Source organism: Chenopodium quinoa, unplaced genomic scaffold (genome assembly GCF_001683475.1).
Source record: "Chenopodium quinoa cultivar QQ74 unplaced genomic scaffold, ASM168347v1, whole genome shotgun sequence".
Taxonomy (NCBI): domain Eukaryota; kingdom Viridiplantae; phylum Streptophyta; class Magnoliopsida; order Caryophyllales; family Amaranthaceae; genus Chenopodium; species Chenopodium quinoa.
The window spans coordinates 2,793-15,376 of NW_018744874.1; positions in this window are offsets into that span (position 1 = coordinate 2,793).

The following is a 12,584-nucleotide window of genomic DNA, read 5'->3' on the forward strand; positions in this document are numbered from 1 at the left end:
GAGAAAGTGAAACAGCAAAATGTTGAATCAAAGGTGTTTCGGATGAAAACAATCGAATCTCGGAAGATCTTTTATCTTGAGGGAACTTGGTCTCGGTCCGAACGACGCAGGAGCCGAGGGTTTCCTGCACAACAAATACACAGCGTAAACTAGCCTCGGGGGGACGACCGAGGAAGGCCCCTCCGATGCTTAAGTCAGTATATTAGAGAGAGAAAGCTGTGCAAGAGTTTAGTTGCTTGAGGCTTTATTGTCTTAAGCCAAGATTGACCAAATTGTTGGCTTTTATACCTTGGCTAATGAAGGAGGCGGATTGGGCCCGGAAGTCAGTTGGGCTGGGCCAAGCTGATTGGGCCGTTGACTGACCTTGACATGGCTTTGAGGATGTTGATTTTTGACTTTAGCACATTTGGAGAGTTGAACCTTAACCTTGGGCTTTATAATTGGATCATTCAGTGACCAGGCCCAATTGGACTAAATTGGACCCAAACAACTTGCCCCCCAGACCCGATTTGGAAGGATGACGGGTCGGGTTTGATTTAATCAGAAAAGGAGGGAAGTGAATGATTTGTTAATCCAAAAATGTGAATTTAAACCGTAATTAACCCATGATTAATGAGATAACAAACAGTTAATGTGGATAATTGCGGAAGTTGGACGGGTAGTGGGCGATTTAACTGCAAGGTCGTGTGTTTAACGGTTACTTAGTGGGTGCTTGAGAGAAATTGAAACGCAGACTCCTTGAATTCCCATTTCTGGAGATATAAATAGAGGCGCGTCTTCTCTCCCCACTCATTCATCAACACAAACCCAGAATTCTCAAGAACGCTCAAGAGCCCGCATCAAAACTTCGCAAATTCCCCGAGCATTAAGCTTAGAAGCTGAGACTTGTCACTACCAATTCGTAAATCGGCGACTTTTGCTTCAGATCAAGGTAAATTCCTTTGATTTTATTTCATTTTTCTTCGACTTTGCACTCTTTCCCCTTTTTCGACCTTTTTCCTTCGAAATTCGTCAATGGTGAGGGGAGTTAGAGGTGGAGCCCGTGCTCCAAGAAGAGCAAGGCTAATCCCCGATCCCAGGGACAGGATTGGGACCTGGAATGGACGAAGGACAGAGTCTGACGCCTGCCTGAAGGGGTTAAGGGCGACTCCCATTTCTTTCGGCTCCTCCTCAGAGGGCTGAGGGGGTGAGCGCTTCAGGACGGGATGATGAAGTTCCCGCTGTCCTTTGGGGATATCCTCCCAGGGTTTTCAGAGTGGGAGGATGCCCGAAGTAGCTTCGGCCATGATAAAGAACCGCCCCTACTCATGGTGGGCTGGAGAATGCTGATCAGTACCCGGTTTGCCGAGCAAATTGAGTTGCATTACGGCATCCTTGAAGCGATGGGTATTGGTGCCGAATGCCCACGGCCTCCGATAGAATCCACCGTCCACCCCCGGGGTATGTGGGGGTGTACACAAGACAACTCCAGTACGGGCTGAGGTTCCCTTTGGACGTATTCGTCCGAGACTTGCTGATCCATTTACAAACATTTCCCTGTGCCAGCTGACCCCCACCAGCATCCGAAGGGTAATGAGACGTACTTATGGGTCTGCAAATTCTTCAGGTACGTGCCGAACCTGCATTGCTTCAAAAGGCTCCATCGGCTAGTGCCAAAACATTCAAAGTGGGCACGGATGCCATGGGCTCTGGGTGGTATCGGATTGAGTCTCGGCCCCCGTTCCTAAACCATGGTGGCCGAACGACTCTTCAGACAAGGACTGGAGAGGTCAATGGATTTGGGTTAGGGCACCCACGGAGCCGAGCCACCCTTACGTTTTCAGCGCTCCCCGGTATCTTGCCGAGCCGGATCCTGATATGGGAAGTTTAGGTCCTTCCCGAAGATAGCGGGCCAGACCCGAACCTTAATCAGCAGAACATCTTCGGCAAGCTGCCGAACCGGGGAGAGCCAGCGGCCGAATGCAGCAATATCCCGGAGACTTGGCTCCCCGATACGCACTATGTTTTTCCAAGAGAATATGCTGGCAGCTGTCGGCCTCAGCCGAAAGTTTAGGGATGGTAATCTTCTTCGGCTGGGGCGCGAGGACCTTTTAATTATCTCTTTTCTTCTTTCATTTTGCTTTCTTGTGATGTGCCGAACTAACTGAATTGACTTCTCCCCTTTTCTTTTTCAGAACGGGACGAGACCAACGTCGGCATTGATTACGCTCGCCTTGGCGTCAACCGAGAACGAGTCGTAACTGATCGGGCTCCCCCTATCACTGAAACCAAGGCGCCGAGAGGTTCACCTAGACTCTTCCCACTTCCCAAATTGAGGCTGTTGCTCTGTATCAGAGGCAGAAGCCTTGGTGGAAGAAGAGAGATCCCTTGTTTCAGCTGCTGGAAGAAGAAGCTGAAGCTGCCCGTACAGCCGAAGAGGTTGCACGGGTTATTGAAGCTTGTGAAGGTGGAGAAGGGTCCTCCAGAGTTGCTGAAGAAGCTGCGGCTAGGGCAGCTGAAGAAGACGAGGCTTTGCTGAAGACCTCGGTGAGCCTTTAGACTTAACTTTGTCTTTCTTCTTCTTTTTTTTTTTTACTCACATTCTTCCCCCTGCCTGCCCTTTACAGTCTGAAGAGAGCAGCAGACACAGGGAAGGGAAAAGCCCCTGTTCGTCCCGAAGACCAAGTACAAGAAGAGTCTTCAGACTCGGGTATGGACGAGCAGCCGCTTCAGAAGAGGCGCCGAAGAATGGCCATCATCGGCCCGCATGACTTTCAGCGGAGCCGATGACCATCGGCGTTGAAAATAAGGGAACCCGAGGAAGGCAATGGATCGCCGAGGGTTCCCCGGCCACCGCCTCAATCACCCCCAAGGGCCTCTCCGCCACCCCCCAAGATGGAGGTGGATCAGAGAACTCCCAAACCTAAGGAGAGGTTCTGGAAGAAGCTCGAGAGAGTGCCGCCGAGGACAAGGATGGAGACGCCGTGATGCCCAGTGCTGAGGGTTTCACGGCGGACATTGCCAGAGAGGTTGGGGCCTTCGTCCTCACACCTGAAGAAGAAGAGGTCACAATAATTGACTCTTCTGAGAAGGAGGAGGACGTTGAGCCACCCAAAGCTAAAGAGGCTCCATCGTCATCCTTCCCTTCCTTCCAGACGCTGCAGTCTGGAGAAATGGGTTTCTCGGCCCCCCGAATTCCAGTCCCAGACCACATCTGGGACCTTATATGGGGTCAGAACCGAGAAGGTGCTGCAGCCTACTTCGGCGATTTTGCTGGCCTGTCCGAAGTAGATAGGGCAAGGATTTGGTCGCTGAAGGCCACTGCTGGGATGGGCGAATCCAGCAGATCAGTTCCTGACCCTGCCAGGTCCAACCAACTGCTGATGATGCAGGTAATTCTCCTTGCCTTGATTTCTTTCTGAACTCAACCTTTCAGCTATTATTTTTTACTTTTTTAACTTGTGCCCCTGTTTTCAGTTCGTGCACAATCAAACTCTCACTGTAGAGCTGATAGATTCCCTACAAGATAGGGTGGACGCTGCCGAGCACGATCAAAGGGTAGCCGAGGAAGAGCTAAAGCTTGCTAAGCTGAAGCAGGCAGCAGCTGAAGAGAAGCAGCAGAAGGCTGAGGAGTACGAGAAAAAGGCTGCTGAAGCCCTCCAGACCTTCTGCGACGCTATGGAGAAGGAAGTTTTTCCCCACTGATGGAAGGGGAAAAATTCCTCCAAGAGCACCTGGGGGTGGACATCTCCAAGTTCAAGGCTGCTATCGAGAGCCGAATCCAAGAAGGAGCTGCTGCACAGGCTGAAGTGCAGCATCAGCTAGAATCTCTTGAAGCCAGCAGAATGGCTGCTGAAGAGATGCTCCAAGCTAGGGATGTCCAACTCTCAAGGGCTGCTGCTGCTGCTGAAGCTCAAAGAGCTAAGCTACAAGAGGCTGAGGATCAGCTCACTGCCAAGAAGGAAGAAATGGTCCAAGTTCAGGCCGAGGCTTCCCAGGTTCAGCAAGAGTTTACCGAGCTGAAAGGCTCCTCCTCCAAGCTCGTCGATGAGCTGAAGAGATCCGAGGAAGACTTGGAGGAGACGAAGAAGAAGTTGGCCGATGCTGAGGCTCTACTCAAAGTCCGTATCTATACCCAAGAAGAGTATGAAATGGGTTTTAGAAACGGGTTCAGAGTGTGCCGAAGGGTCTGCCTTCATGCTGAGCCGAAGCTGGACTGGTCCAAATGTGCTGAATGGGTCCAAGATCCCGAAGACCCTCACATGAAGTATGCCACTCCAATCGAAGCTGAAATCCTTAAGGCTGAGGAAGCCGAGGAAGAAGCTGAGAGGATGGAGTTGGAGGCTGAGCAGAGGGAAAGGGAGGCTCGGCAGAGTGCAAAGCCTGCTTCTTCTGCTGCTGGAGCTGAGACCACCATTGGGCCCAATGAAGCTGATCAGTCTGATCCTCAGGCTGAAGCATAGGAACTCGGGCAGTCGTCTTCAGAATCTTGCGGTTCATCATGCGCTCAACTTTAGACTTGCCGCTTTCTGAATTTTTGCCTTTTGTTTTTTTTGCTTCAGCTTGCCTTATCGTACAACAGCTTATTATATTTTTATTTTGCCTGTACGTATTTCGGCAGCTGTTACTTTCCGCTTGTGGGCGGCTGCCGACTATTTTTGTAATTCAACATTTTTATTTCAAAGAAGTTCACTTTCTCAGCTTTCTTGTGTATTTTTTTTTCTTCGCTTTACCAGTCTTCGCACTTTACTGCTTTCTTTGAATGATCTTTCAAATATTTGCTAAGTGCAGAACTTCGGCTAGCGAGAATCATTTCTGCTGAGACTTCTTTTTGCCGTTTGTACTCGGATGTTTTTCAACTTGTGAAAAAACTGACATAAGTATCAAACTTCGGCTGAGCTGAAGGGTATTAGATCAGTTGTGCCATTTCTCTATTTCCCTCTGCCCCCCCAGAAATCTGAAGATGAGGTCTTCTGAATTCTGGAATGGCTGATAATTTTTCTCGGCTAAGCCGAGGATCTTTGAACACTTTGCTTTATTTTCTACATCTGTTTTTAAAGTACTGATTTCCCACCTGAGAGTTTTCACTCTAGAGATGGTACTCTTGTGACACTTTCTTCAATTCATCCAAGGGAACAACTATCCGAAACACCATGCCGGGGCAGCAGTTTATCTGAAGTACGAGGCATCATCATGCAATACTTCAGAGTTGCAACTACCACCCGGAACTGATTCATCCGAAGTACAAGGCATCACTATGCAATACTTCGGGGCTTTATCAGTTCCTATTTTTTAGGCTATGTTTCGGATAAGTCTATGGCCTTTTTGCCCAAAGGAACAGATTCTCCGAAGTACAAGGCATCACTATGCAATACTTCGGGCTTGTATCTTTTTTTGGCAGGTTTTACGGCTTGCCGAGGTACAAGGCATCATTATGCAATACCCCGGACAGCGCCGAATGAAACCTTGAATTTTTGAAAAAACCGTAGAAAGCATAAAGACTTAAAGAATACACGCAATCTGAATGAATACTGGCTCGATGGCCTTTTTATAAACAAAATCAGTGTACTTACATAGATTGTACTATCCGAAGGATTTACACATAGTATTTTTTGAGCACATCGGCATTCCAATGGTTTTTCAGCTCGGTGCCATCCATTTGTTTGAGTCTGAAGGTACCGGGCTGAAGCTCTTGATAAATTTCATAAGGTCCCTCCCAAGATGCTGAGAGTTTGCCATGAATGCGACTTTTTTGAACAGCTGCAGCATTCCTCAAAACTAAATCCCCAACTCTGAGAGGTCGTTGATAGACTCTTCGGTTGTAGGACTTGCTCATTCTGAGCTTGTGTGCAGCCATCCTTTCTCGGGCTAGATCTCTAATCTCGTCAAGGAAGTCGAGGGACTCTTTCATGAGCTGCTCATTTTCCTCGGCTGAGAAGAGATTCACTCGTAGGCTTTCTGAGCCCACTTCCACTGGAAGCACTGCTTCGGATCCATACACCAGCTGAAAAGGTGAATGCCCCGTTGCCTCCTTCTCGGTTGTCCGGAGTGACCAGAGGGTTCCCGGAAGTTCCTCTACCCACTTGGACTTTTGATCCTCTACTCTTTTTCTGAGAGCGTTAAGGATCTGTTTATTTGCGGCTTCGGCTTGGCCATTACTCTGAGGGTGGCAAACCGCGGAGTAAGCCAATTTTATCCCGAATTGATCAGTGTATCGGCGCAAGGGCAGGTTGTCAAACTGTCTGCCGTGGTCGAACACAAAAACTTTTGGGATGCCGAACCGAGTTATTATGTTCTGCCAGATGAACTGTCTGACAGTTTGCTCAGATATGCTTGAAGCAGCTTCCGCTTCGATCCATTTGCTGAAATAGTCGATTCCGACTATCAGCCACTTTCTTTTGTATGGGGCCTCGGGAAAGGGTCCCAGAATATCCAACCCCCATTGTGCAAATGGAAGAGGATTAAGAATTGGCTGGAGATCTAGGCATGGCCGATGGATTACCGGTGCAAATTTTTGGCATTTCTCGCATTTTCTGACCATGTTCTTTGCATCCGAGATCATTGTAGGCCAAAAATACCCTGCCCTGAGAGCTTTGTGGGCTAAGGTTCTCCCTCCTATGTGGTTTCCGCAGATGCCGAGGTGAATCTCTCGGAGAATATAGTCGGCATCCGTTGGACCCACGCATTTCAACAATGGAGCGGAGAAGGATTTTCTGAGGAGTTGGCCGCCGAAGACGAGGAATCGTGAACTGATCCGCTTTATCTTGGAGGCCGAATTCCTATCCTCGGGGAGCTCGTCCCTGAGTTTATAAGCCAGGATGTCATCCATCCAGCTCGGCTCGAGTGCAGCGCAGCAGATTGATATTGCTTCGGCTACACTCTTTTCTCGGCGCACCTCCACATAGACAGAACGGCTTAACTCAGTCAGAGTTGAGCTTGCAAGTTTGGAGAGTGCGTCCGCTTGAGCATTTTGACCCCTTGGGATCAGCTCTACTTCGAAAGATCTCAGCTTCGCAATTGTCGATTTGATCCTTGTGAGGTAAGCTGCCATTGAAGGCTCTTTAGCCTCATACTCCCCCCGGATCTGATTGGCGACCAGCTGAGAATCTGTCTTGAGGTAGACATGCTCGGCTTCCAACGATATGCACAGGTCTAAGCCAGCAATGGCTGCTTCGTATTCGGCCTCGTTGTTAGAGGCTTTGAATGAAAATTTTAGTGCATACTCGAAGGTTTTGCCTTCGGGAGAGGTGATGACGACCCCTGCCCCCGAACCGTTCACGGTGGAGGACCCATCCGTGAAGACGGTCCAGATTTTCCTCCTTGCATCCAGAGTCTCCTGATAGGAGCACTCGGCCAAGAAGTCTGCCAAGGCTTGCGCCTTGATGGCTGTTCTCGGCTGATAACCGATACTGAACTCGGTGAGCTCGAAAGCCCACTTTGCTAGTCTACCGGATTTTTCAACCTTGCCGAGGACTTTCTCTAACGGCTGATCAGTTAGAACCGCTATTTGATGAGAATCAAAATAGGGTCGCAACTTCCGAGCAGCCACCACCACTGCATAAGCCACTTTTTCTAACAATGGGTAGCGCGTCTCGGCATCCGTCAGGGTGTGGCTGACGAAATAGATCGGCTGTTGAACTTTTTCTTCTTCCCTTAGCAGCACCGCGCTTACCGTGGCTGGACTGACCGCCACGTATAAGTATAGGATGTCTCCTACGACTGGCCTTGCCAGTGTTGGGAGTTGAGCCAGGTGTTCACGGAGCTGCTGAAAGGCTGACTTTTGTTCGTCTCCCCATTCAATGCCTTTTGAATTTTGGAGCTTCAGCGCCTTGAAGAAAGGGAGCCCTTTGTCTGAGGCTCGTGAGATGAACCTGGACAAGGCAGCCATTCTCCCGGCTAGACGCTGAATATCCCTTTTTGTCTTCGGCTCGGGGAGGTCTAAAGCAGCTTGTACTTTGGCGGGGTTTGCATCAATCCCCCTCTTGCTGACCATGAAGCCGAGGAACTTGCCTGACTTCACGCCGAAGACACATTTCTTCGGATTCAGCTTCATTTTGTATTTTCTGAGGGTGGCGAAGGTTTCGGCTTGGTCCGTGACATGATCTTTTTCTTTTATGCTTTTGACGATTGAGTCGTCAACATAAACCTCCATGTTTCGGCCTTTTTGCTCGGCGAAAACCTGATCAACCAACCTCTGATATGTTGCCCCCGCATTTTTCAATCCGAAGGGCATCATTCTGTAATTGTACAACCCGGAACTTGTTATGAACGCTGTTTTAGCTCGGTCCTCGGGTGCATGAAGATCTGATGGTATCCCGAGAATGCGTCCATGAAACTGAGCAGAGCATGCCCGCTTGTCGAGTCGACCAGTTGGTCGATCCTCGGCAGCGGATAGGAGTCCTTGGGACATGCCCTATTCAGGTCCGTGAAGTCAACGCACATCCTCCAGTTACCATTTGCCTTCTGAACCATTACAACATTGGCCAGCCACTCCGGATACTGACAGGGTTCAATGAACCCAGCATCTAGGAGCTTATCGACCTCAGCTGCGATGTTCTGGTTCTTTTCGGCGGAGTAGTTCCGCTTTTTCTGCTTAATGGGTCGACTGGAGGGGTCGACATTAAGCCTATGGGAGACGAAGTCCGGATCAATCCCGGGCATTTCTGCGGCTGAGAAGGCGAACACGTCTCCACTGGCCCGTAGGAGTTGGACGAGTGCCGCACGGGTGTTTGGCTCCAGTGACGACCCGATGCTAACACATCTGTTCGGATCTCCTACGGTCAGTTCTATTGACTCGGTCAGGTCATCCGTCTCCATGCTCTTAGAGTTGGATTCCTCGAATTCCGGCCTGCTATCAATATTAGCAGACTTTCCTGACCGCGGCTGGCCATCAGAGTCGTTCGGCTCTGAGGCGGAGTCAGCCTTTTGGCCCCCATCAGATTTCTCGTTGTCTGGGGCTTCATTAGCCGAAACGTCTGAGCCTCTCGGCTTTTTGGCGTTTCGGTCCCGGTGCTTTTCCTCCCCATCGCCACGGTCGCCTCGGCGAGACGTGGATGGCTTGAGGTGATTGCATCGGCGGGCTTCTTTTTGACTGCCCTTTATTTTCTCGGAGCGTCCCTCGTCTGAAACGTATATCATGATTTGATGATACGTGGAGACGACTCCTTGAATGCCGTGAATGAGGGGTCTCCCCATGATCACGTTGTATGCAGATGGAGCATCTACGACCAAAAATTCGGCCATGATATTCCTAGCTGCTCGGCCTTCGCCGATGGTGACAGGAAGTGTAATCTTCCCGTCAGGATACGAGGAAGAGCCGTTGAATCCAGACACCGGGTAGGGTGCGGGGGCCAGGTGCTCGGCTCCCATCCTCAGCTGGTCGAACGCTCCTCGGAAGAGGATGTTCGCCCCGCTACCGCCGTCGACGAGGGTCCGCCAGACGTTGCGGTTGGCGATGCCCAGAATGATTACTAGTGGGTCATCGTGGGGGTATACCACCCCCTCACAGTCTTCGGCTGTGAACAGGATGTTCGGCGCCGGTGACTGGGACTGCCGAAGCTCAGCCTGATGAATCTGATGGGTTAGACCCCTCAGTTGGCGTTTGGCTGTGCCTCACGAGATTCCCCCGGAAATAACTAGGATGTCGAGGGACTCCTTGCCCTGAGGTCCCTTATCCTTCTTCCGAGCGAAGTTGAGGTCCTGCCGAGAATCTTTTTCAGCCTTTTTCTCCTCGCGCCTGTCCGCGAGGTATTGGCTCAGGTACCCCTTGCGGACCAGATCCTCAATCTGGTCCTTCAGCTGGACGCAGTCCTCGATGCGATGTCCGGGTGAGTCATGGAACTCGCACCACTGGTCCTTTCCCCTCGTCTGATGCCAGGGAGGCAACGGACGAGGTTTTTTGAATCTCCCCTCGTCCTTCGTCGTGCTGAAAATCTTAGCACGGGGAAGGGAGAGTGGAGTGTATGAATCGTACCTTCCCGTGTAGGGAAAGTGTCTTTCCTTCTTCGGCTCGGCAGCAGAGGACGGTTCTGAGGCCTTAGCCTTCCCTTTCCTCTGCGCCGAGACTTCGGGCTGCTGCCCTTTCGGCTTCTCAATTCTCGGACGAGACTGAGACCTGGATCTGTTCCACTCCTCGGCTCGGATGAACCTATCCGATGCTTCCAAGGCTTCCTCCAGGGTCTGCGGGGGATGCATGACCATGAAGTCCAGGAACTTTCCAGCTTGGAGGCCGTTCCGTAGCGCGAACACGGCCAGGCCTTGATCCAGGCTTGTGATTCCGGATGACTCGTTGCTGAAGCGAGTCAGATAGTCGCGGAGGCTCTCGTCCTCCGCCTGCTGCAGACTCATTAGCTCTGCAGTGGTCTTCTCTCGGCGGTTGGCCGTAGAGAATTTGCTCTTGAACTTGTTGGAGAGGTCGTTCCAACCGGTTATGGAGCCTTCCTTGAGCCCTTTGGTGATCCAGGATTGGGCAACACCTTTGAGGGTCGTAGGAAAGTATTTACACCAGGTAGCCTCAGACCTCGGGTTCAGATACATGTGCCCCTCGTAAGAGGCAATGTGATCCTTAGGATCTGAGGTACCATCGTAAGTAATATGTGCCGGGATTTTGACCGTTGGCACATGCTCTTCCAGAATCCACTTCTGGAAGGGCGAGTTCGATGGAACCATGACCGCCTTCCCCTTGTACCCAGCCTCAGGGACCTCGCTCCCTCCTCTCTCAGAGGTGGAAGTGGTTTTCGTCCCCGGCTGAGACAAGGTTGGGTGGGGTCCGGTATCCTCTGGGAAGGTGAGGCGGCTATGCACACTCACCTCCCTCGAACCCAAGCGTTCGTGAACGCTTTGGCGGGCGAATTCCGGGTCCTTGGAGGGCCCCATGGAATTCTGAGCTTCGGAGTGGTCAGAGGGTTGAGGGTTCCTCCTCCTCTCCTTACTGGAGTTTCGGGTGTCCCCTCGCCACCTCTGGCCGAGCTCTCTATGTGGTGGAACTTGTCCACCATCATCCTGACCGATCCTCCTTTTCAGGTTTCTCGGCTGGTGATCATCAGGCATCTGGATTGGAGCCCCTTGAGCTTTAAGGAACTCCATGCAGATGGCCACTGCTCTGGCCACTTCCTCGGTGGAGGGTCCGGAGGGAGGAGTCTCCCGCGGATGTGACCTGGATTGCACGCTATGGCGCGGCGGGGAGTTCCTCGCACCTGAGCCACTCGGTCTCGGGGATGGCCCCGGCTGCCGAGTGTGGTGCGAGGTGTTCTCCTCCTGGAGGCTAGGACCTCTTGAGGCTTCCCTTTCCGGAGAAATGGGGGCCTCCGATTCGGAAGAGGCTTGCTCCGGGGAGGGATAAACCGGCTGGCGTTCCCTCACCGTAATCTGGCCTCCTCCCTTCTTAGCCTTCTTGGAACTCTTTCCACTCTTAGTCATGGCGACTGCCGGAGTGTTTGATGACTGACGCGAAATTTAGTAGCGTTCCCCACAGACGGCGCCAAATTGTTTCGGATGAAAACAATCGAATCTCGGAAGATCCTTTTATCTTGAGGGAACTTGGTCTCGGTCCGAACGACGCAGGAGCCGAGGGTTTCCTGCACAACAAATACACGTAAACTAGCCTCGGGGGGGACGCCGAGGAAGGCCCCTCCGATGCTTAAGTCAGTATATTAGAGAGAGAAAGCTGTGCAAGAGTTTAGTTGCTTGAGGCTTTATTGTCTTACCAAGAATTGACCAAATTGTTGGCTTTTATACCTTGGCTAATGAAGGAGGCGGATTGGGCCCGGAAGTCAGTTGGGCTGGGCCAAGCTGATTGGGCCGTTGACTGACCTTGACATGGCTTTGAGGATGTTGATTTTTGACTTTAGCACATTTGGAGAGTTGAACCTTAACCTTGGGCTTTTAATTGGATCATTCAGTGACCAGGCCCAATTGGACTAAATTGGACCCAAACAAAAGGTGTTAGTGAAGACGACACATTTGGTCATGGATGAAAACTACGGCGATACCAATCCTTTGTCTTCAACAAAGAAAGAAGTCGAAGATTTTTTGCACTCCAAGAATGATGCATTTCCAGAAATGAAAGCTAGATTTAGCAACAAAGACGTGTTACTTACAATTTTATGTGAGAATAAACTTGAATTGCTAGGGTGCATATTGAGCGAAATGGAGATGTTGCATTTGACTATCAATGCTAGTAACTTTCTTTCATTTGAGAATTACATGGTCATTACTATATCCGCGCAGGTAACTATTTCGAATCTAAATCTTTTGTCTCACTTTTTTTTTTTTTTTATTGAGAGATATTTTCATATTTACAATGCAGTACGTAATTATATCGGGTTATTATTTTTTTTGCAGATGAATGAAAATTTCAGTATGACAGCAAAGGATCTTGTGACCAAACTAAGGAGGGTTTTTTAGCTGTTATTAAACCACAATCACTAACCAGCCCAATACTCTCTGTCCCATGGATAATAGTGCTCGTCTTTCTTTTTAGGTGTCTTATAGGTTATAATGTTGCGCTTGTGTTTTAATATTTCTGTTTTTTTTGGATGCGAAAGCATTGTTGTACCGTCACTTTCTAAAGGTTACGTTTGTACACTTAGGCCTATGTCGGTTCA